General features: G+C 39.6%; 1 non-coding gene across 1 annotated transcript; it reads left to right on the forward strand.

Moving 5' to 3' along the window:
• Positions 1-942: 942 nt before the first annotated feature.
• On the forward strand, positions 943-1,049 carry LOC112869802 (U6 spliceosomal RNA). Its single transcript, XR_003224446.1, has one exon. It is a non-coding gene; the product is annotated as a U6 spliceosomal RNA (small nuclear RNA).
• The last annotated feature ends 7,683 nt before the right edge of the window (positions 1,050-8,732 follow it).

The following is an 8,732-nucleotide window of genomic DNA, read 5'->3' on the forward strand; positions in this document are numbered from 1 at the left end:
CCACTGAAGCCATTGTGGAGCCAGTCACTGAACTGTAGATTAGAGGACACTCATGGGTTTACCAGGGCACCAGTGTCTTTCTTGTCTTCAAGAGGGCAGGCATGGAACCTGAACTTTCTTCATGTCCGTCTTAAAACGAAGACAGTATTTGCTCAATAGATATTGATTAATGGACCAAGGCTCTAATTCTTGATACTGTGTCATGAAGCCACAATCATTAAAAAAGTTTGATTTTGTCAAACCAATATTACTAAATTACTAAAATGCTAAAATGGTATAGAGGGTCCTGAAGGAGCCCCAAATACTTAAGGGAATTAATATAGGATAGTTTCAAAGCAGTTTGGAAGAGATCGATTATTTAATAAATGGTTGGGACAGCTGAAATAAAGTTATCACTCGACATTACATCCATTCCAAATGACTTAGAAATTTAAATGTAAAAACGTAGGGGTGCCTGGGTGGTCAGTCAGTTAAGCGTCCAACTCTTGATTTCATCTCAGGTCATGATAGCACGGTTTGTGGGTTTCAGCCCCACGTTGGACTCTGCACTGACAGCATGGAGCCTGCTTGGGATTCTCTCTCCCTCTCTCTCTCTCTCTGTCCCTCCCCTACTCTCTCTTTCTGAAAATAAATAAACTTTAAAAAATGTAAAATAATTTGGGGCGCTTGGGTGGCTCAGTCGGTTAGGCATCCGACTTCGGCTCAGGTCGTGATCTCACGGTCCATGAGTTCGACCCCGCGTCGGGCTCTGTGCTGACATCTTGGGGCCTATTTCAGATTCTGTGTCTCCCTCTCTCTCTGACCATCCCCCATTCATGCTCTGTCTCTCTCTGTCTCAAAAATGAATAAAAACTTAAAAAAAAAATTAAAAAAAGTAAAATAATTTAAATGTAAACACTTAAGTGGGAGATTTTTTCAAAATGAATATTAAGAGGTGGAAAGGTGCTCACTTTGGCAGCACATATACTAAAATTGGAATGGTCCAGAGAAAACTAGCATGGATTCTGTGCGAGGATGATGCACTAATTTGTGAAGCATTCTATATTAAAAAAAGGGAGGGAGGCTGTGGAAGGTCCTTCTAAGTAATACTTAAAACCCAGAAGCCATAAATAAAAAAACATTAATGCACATGACTACATTAAAAACATTTCTACACAGCAGAAAGCATAAAAAGGAAAATTAGAAACCACAACCTGAAGAAATACTTGCAGTGTATAAGAGAAGGGCCTCATCATTCAATAGAAATCATTACTGACCAGTAAGAAAAAGGTCTTAGAAAATGTGCAAAAGACCCAGATAAGGAATTTATTAAAAAACAACAACAACAACAAAACAAACCCAACAAAACAAAACAAAAAAAGTGGTTCCACCACATAAAAGGATGCCCGATCTCATTGAAAATGAAAGAAATAGAAGTTAAAATCATGAACACCATTTTTCACCTATCAGATATATCAGATGGTCTTGCAAAATCAGTAAGTGAGAAAATACACACAGGCTGGCCAAAGGCAGTCCCATACATCATTGGTGGGAGTATAAACCTCTCTATCTTTAGAAGGTACACATACTTTTTTTCCTTAAGTTTTTCTAAAAAAAATTTTAAAGTTTATTTATTTATTTTGAGAGAGACAGAGACAATGTGAGTTGGGGAGGGGCAGAGAGGGAGAGAGAGAATCCCAAGCAGGCTCCACACTGTCAGCACAGAGACTGATGCAGAGCTCAAACCCCCGTACCCATGAGATCATGACCTGAGGTGAAACCAAGAGTCAGACACTTAACCGACTGAGCCACCTAGGCATCCCTCAAAGGTACACATACTTTCATAACTGATACTTCAACCCCTAGGAATTGATTCTACTGATAGTCATGCACACAGGTGCATAATGAAACAAATACTTATCGTGCCACTGTTTGTAGTAACCTGATGCTAGACAAAATCTAAATGTTAAATAGGGGGCTGGTTAACTAGATTACAAAATAAGTTGATAATGGAATTAATAATATAACTATTGCAAATCATGTAGATCTATGTAGACCAACATGAAATTATCCTCTACATATACTATTTAGTTGTAAAAAATGCACAGAATAGTGTACTCCTATTTGTGGTATTTCAAATAACTGAGCAAATGATCAAATACTCTAAAAACGAAATTGAGAAAGTGGGTACCACAACACATACAAAATATAATTTATACTTGAAACAGGCAAGAACTAAACATATAATAATAATACCATATGATGCTTATAGTGTACTCATAAGCATTTTAAGAAAACATAAACAATAATAGTTTTTATAAACTTGGATTAAGGAAGACCTTCCTAAGCAACTACAAAATCCAGTGATCCTAAAGTTAAATAAAGGGAGTTAATGGGAGAAAATTTTGCAATGTACAAAAGAGACACATGAATATATTTCGATATGTAAAGAACTCCTACAATCACTATAAGAAAAAAGGTAAATGGCCAAACAGAATAGGGTTTGCAAAACCAAGTGTCTACCAAGATTAGACAAGTCATTGGAAGAGATCAGTGCCCTGTTTCGAGAGAAGAGGGACATGGGATCAGGGACACCACCTGCTCCACAAGACGAAGAAGGCTTTCTTCTGTTCTAGTCATTTATTGCTAATGGAGGCCCAGTACTGTAGAGCCTTCAAATACTCAGGAGAAGCCAGAAATGTGGATTTAAAACATGTTAAATATTCCCATTTCTAAGTGTTGGCAACTAATTTGACAAGAACTATAAAATGCTGTGTAGAATGACCAAAATATGTGTCTTCAAATTTTGTTATAGAAAAACAAGCAGGGGTGGCTGGGCGGCTCAGTCGGTTTAGCGTCTGACTCTTGACTTTGGCTCAGGTCATGATCTCACAGTTTGTGGGTTCGAGTTGCACTTTGGGCTCTGCACTGGCAGTGTGGATCCTGGTTGGGATTCTCTCTCTCTCACTCTGTCTCTCTGTCCCTCCCCTGCTCTCTCTCTCTCTCAAAATAAATAAATACACTTTAAAAAAATAAAAAAAAAAAAAAAAAAAAAAAGAAGCAAAGGCTGAAAATAGGCCATTCACAGGAGCACAAATGGCCAAAAGAAATTAAAAAATATGGCTAAGTTCCTTTAGTCAAAGAAAGGCAAAATGAAATAACAAGATACATTTTTCACCCATCACAGTGGCTGAAATTAACAAGAATAGATTGTGTGTTTGATACAAGGTTTAATAAAATGGTCAGTGGTATACCCAATTGGTTAGGAGTTTAAATGTTGATATCCTTTTCCTGGAGAGCATTTCGACACTATCAAAACAAAAATTTTAAGGGTGTGCCCTTTGATTTAGTAATTCTATTCCTAAGCGTGTATTCTACTAACATTTTTTTCGGCTGTGCACAGATATGCATTTAGTGTTCTTTGTAATATTGCTTATAATTATGAGACATTTGAAACTCTCATTCCCTATGGAAGGATGGTTATATTAATTAAATTTTGGTTGAATCCTGATTGTATACTACTGTGCAGTCACTGAAAAGGATGAGGTAGCTCTCTGTGGCATGGAAAGAGGTCCAAGCTATATTACTTGAAAAGAGCAAGTTGCAGAATAATACATACTATGGAATCTCGCTTATGTGTATGTGTACATACATGTGCATATTAACATATTGAGAGCAGCCTATATACTCAAGTATACTCAGAGTATTAGCCCTGTTAACTCGGAAAGAAGCGTGATCGATGGCGGTGGTAGCAATGCAGTACTGGAGCATTTTTTACTTTTTTCTTTAGATGTTCTTTTATCCTGTTTGGATTGGCAAACTTAATGTGTAAAGGAGCTCATAGTAAATATTTTAGGTTTTGTGGGCCAAATGGATTCCATCACAAATACTGAACTCTGCGGTTGTAGCAGGAAAGCAGCCATTTACATATTGTATGTAAATATGTAAACGATTGGGGTTAGCTGAGTTCCAATAAAACTTTACTTATCAGAACAGACAATGGCTGGATTTGGCTCCAGGGCTGTGGTTCGTCAGTTCTGCTTTAAATGCTTCTCTCTTTTCTGTAGATATTTGTTTCTTTAGATGCTTGAATCTTTTATTAAAGAAAATATATTTTGTACTTGTAAAAATTTCTACCCCACCTGCATTTTACTGGGGAGAAGGCAAAGGCAATTGCATAAAGTTTTCTTTACTTTTATTATTATTATTATTTTTTAATTTTTTTCTAACGTTTATTTTTGAGACAGAGAGAGACAGAGCATGAACAGGGGAGGGGCAGAGAGAGAGGGAGACACAGAATCTGAAACACACTCCAGGCTCCGAGCTGTCAGCACAGAGCCCGACGTGGGGCTCGAACTCACAGACCGCGAGATCATGACCTGAGCCGAAGTCGGATGGTTAACCAACCAAGCCACCCAGGACCCCCTTTATTTACTTTTAAATATTGAGCTAGTTTTTAAAAATAACCACTCATTGATTAATTTATCTATCTCATCACTGGTTTAAAATAGCACATTTATTGTGTACTAAATTTTTATATCTACTTGGGTCTGTTTTTGGACTCCCTATGTTCCTGCACCAGAATCAAACTTTAAACATTACAAAAACTTTATAAATCCACTTGTATGTGTTAAGGCTAGTTCCCACCTCACTTTTCTTTTCTTCCAGAATTTTCTTGACAATTCCATAGGTTTGTCTTTCAGATTAAAATGTTTATAAAGTTTCACCTCAAAGAATCCTGTTTTGGATTTTGGTTGGCTGCAGTTTAGGGACAGCTGACATCATTGTATTATTAATTATTCCTACTGAAGAACTAGGTACATATTTCCATTTTTTTAAGTTCTGTTGAGAACTTCAGTCCTTCAACTGAATTTTACAACTGCCTACACTGTACATCCTACATGTTTCTTGTTAAGTTTGGTCAAGGGCTATGACAGACGCTATAAATTGTATCCTTCAACACCAGCTCCGACTCCCTTCCAGCACGCTTCCTGTAAAGACTGAAAGTTTAAAAATCAGATTTTCTAGACTCTGTGGTAGCTAGGATTTGGCATGTTAGGTGAGTTCTGTGGAGCTGACACACCAGAGTGAAATTTAGGAAGACAACAGTGAGAACCAAGAGGGGACCCATTTGGAAGACTAGATCTCATGGCAAAGGTATTGAGTGGCATAGAGGTTTTCTCTAGAACATTACTGCGGTGTGATTAGATGTTGCTGCTTGTAGAGTTGCTTCTCATTTTGTAGCACCCAAGCTTGGCTCCCTGAACTATATTCCCCAAATGCCATACACGTCTTAATTTCCTATGATAAACTTGTTTTTATTGCCGGTAGCCAGAGTGGAATCTGTTTGCGGTCCTGTCTGATAGGCATGTGTCATTTTATTATAAAAGGGATCTTTTATTCCCTCATATCTTCTAAGTGATTGTTGATTATATATGAGAAAGCTATTAGTTCTTTTCTATATTAAATTTGTAAGTAACTACCTAACTTAATTCAGATTGTTTCTAATCATTTGTAATGAAATTTCTTATGTTTTCCAGTCATATAATCATATTCTCAAATAATATTACTTTTGCCTCTTTCTTTCCCGTATGTATCCTTGACTTCTTGCCTTCCAAAGTGCACTGACTCACAATAACATTACAGGACATTACACTGACTCCCGATTAATGTTGAATAATAATAGGTATATTGGACACCTGTGTCTTGCATTTAACACTTGTAATATTTTATCAGAAAGAATAATGCTAGATTTGGCTTTGTTATATATTTAATTAATCATGTGGAGCCTTCATGTATCACTATTTTGACATTTTAAACCATAAAAGATGTTGAAATTGGGCAAATGCTTTCAGCATCTCAGGAGATAATCATTATCTTCTTTGACATCCGATATGGTGAATTACATTTAAGACTTCTAAATTGCCCATGCCAAACAATGCAGCAGAAAGGTTATCAGAGATCCTTGACAGTCCCTCACTGTGGAGTTCTTTATGTAAAGTACTATTCTGACTTATCTAACGCTTCTTGCCTTGCATTCCTCTTTATCTGATATTGATATCACAACTCTCATGTGTTCCCCAGCCAGACTGGCAGAAAATCTCCCATCTCACCCTTGGAGAGCCTCACGCTTTTGCTCTGCATTAGCTGAGAAGTCTGAGGGAACTAATCTTTTCCAAGAGGAGTCAGTCCCACTTCCACTGGTAGCTGAACAGGGAGCCACAGCCTCGTGCTTCTCCTCATCCAGTCTACTGCTGCCAGGAGGTCTTAAGGGTCTGCTCCTGCCCAGGGTCCCTAGGATCCCCAAAAGGACATCTCTGTGAGCATGTCCGTTCCCTCTGGGCTCTGCTTGACCAAAGTGGACTTCACTGGCTTCCCCAACACAGCCCTAAGACCCAGTTCTTTGACTATCTGCTCAGGCTGATCCAATTGTCCCACAGACATGATGCTTTTTGTAGGTCTAGGACCTTCATCCAAAGGTTTTCCTTGTCAACTCTACAAACAGAAAAGGTTCCCTTCAGTTCTTTCCTTGGACAATACAGCCTGACTTTGTGTTCAAGCCTTCAAACACACAATGGCATGTTTATATGTTATCTTAGACCTGGCAGTGTTTTACCTTTTAACCCCCCCAAAGCTGGTTACTCTCTTCCCTTCTCCTCCATTTCCCCCTCATATTAGAGTGGAGGGGGCATAAAAGGAAGCACCCAATCATATGGGGGGAGGAGAGAAGAGAAGAAACTGATCACATGGGTTGGGGGTGGAGGAGAAAAGGGCCCCATTACATGAATGAGGGAGTGGATGAGCAGGAACCAATCACCTTTAGGGGGCGAATGACACCTTTCACAAACCACAATGTGTAGTGAGGGCAGCTCTTACACTGAAACAGAAAATATTATAAGTTAAATTCTCTAAAGGTCACTCTTAAGTAAGTTAATTTTACTCTAGGGTTTGTGTATTGTGTTTTGTTTGTGTGCATGTGAGTTAAAGGTAGGTAATGGGCTTTTAGTTCTATGATTATGTTTGTGAGTTTAAATATATTGAGATTGGGACACCTGGGTGGCTCAGTCGCTTAAAAATATGACTTTGGCTCAGGTCATGATCTCACAGGTTGTGAGTTTGAGCCCCATGTTGGACTCTGTGCCTACAGCTCAGAGCCTAGAGTCTGCTTTGGATTCAGTGTCTCCCTCTCTCTCTGCCCCACCCCTGCTGGTGCTCTGTCATTCAAAAATGAATAAACATTTTAAAAATTTAAATATATAAAGATCTCTGTTTCTGGGCTTACCAGATTTTGACAGTATCTTTATGACTCTTTCGGATGAAAAATGTGGAGACTTTTGCCTCTATACTTTGTCACACATTCTGTTGCACCTCTCCAAGTTTGTCGCACAGTGAGGTAAAAATGTACTACTCAAATATACAGGAAATGTAACTTCATTGTAAGTAACCGGGCTCATTTTATTCTGGAGCATTAATTCCCATTCAGTAGTAAAGGAATTGCTAAATGAAGCAACAGCAAACAATGTAAATAAATAAAACTTCCAATATTCCATCCCTGTTTTTTCCCAAAGAATCTTTTTTTAAGTTTATTTATTTTGAGAGAGAGACACACACACAAAGACAGAGAGAGAGAGCATGAGTGTGCAAGTGGGAGAGGGGCAGTGAAAAAGGGAGAGAGAGAATCCTAAGCAGGTGCTGTGGGGTCAGCGCAAAGCCCAACACGGGGCTCAATTTCATTAACCGTGAGATCATGAGCTCAGCCAAGATCTAGAGTCAGTCCCACAAACCGCTCAAATGATTGGGTGAGGGGTGCCTGAGCCACCCTCGTGCCCCTCCGGAGGAATCTTAAACGTGTCCATTCTAGGTGCTTTTGTCTAATCTGATTACAACTGTCATGTGCCATATGGTTACTGGATTTAGCAAATCAAATACAAGACATACTTTTTGAATGGGACATACTTACCCTTAAAAAAAAAATATTGTTTACCTGAAATTTTTAAAAAAAAATTTTTTAACGTTTTATTTATTTTTGAGACATGGAGAGACAGAGCATGAATGGGGGAGGGTCAGAGAGAGGGAGACACAGAATCTGAAACAGGCTCCAGGCTCCAAGCTGTCAGCATAGAGCCCGACGCGGGGCTCGAACTCACGGACCGCGAGATCATGACCTGAGCCGAAGTCGGCCGCCCAACCGACTGAGCCACCCAGGCGCCCCTGTTTACCTGAAATTTAAATTTAACTGGGCCTCCTGTATTTCATTTGGCAATCCCATCTTGGGGTAAGGGAAAGTAAATGTTGAATTTTTCGGGAGGCTTCCCCCCCCTTCTCTTTGGGTGGTGTCTAGGCATCAGGAGACCTCAGTTACATCATCATAGAGGTGGGGGCCATCTGGTCTCCACGTTTATTGTCTGCTGGCTTCTGGTGACAGCTGGCCGAGGCAACGTTTATTTTGTAGTCTTTGGGTGTGTGTTTCTGCCTGTTTTGGTCCACTGATGAACTTGTGTTGCTGCCAGGACTTGTGGTCCATTCTCTTGGCCCAGCTGTGCTGGGATTGCTCCAAGACCATCATTATTGCTTCCTGATAACTGGCCTCTCTAGTTGCATCTTCCATCCTGCCCCCTCCAGGGGGCCCGTCCCTGCAGCCAGAGGTGAGGGAGGCAATGCGAGGGACCATCCTAAAAACCACACAGCTGAGAAACAGTCAAAGGGAGGAGTAAGTTTTGCCAAAATCCATGACCAGATTTGCCCTTTTTCTT

The sequence above is a fragment of the Puma concolor genome, chromosome A3, assembly GCF_028749965.1.
Source record: "Puma concolor isolate L17-30 chromosome A3, mPumCon1.1.hap2, whole genome shotgun sequence".
Taxonomy (NCBI): Eukaryota; Metazoa; Chordata; class Mammalia; order Carnivora; family Felidae; genus Puma; species Puma concolor.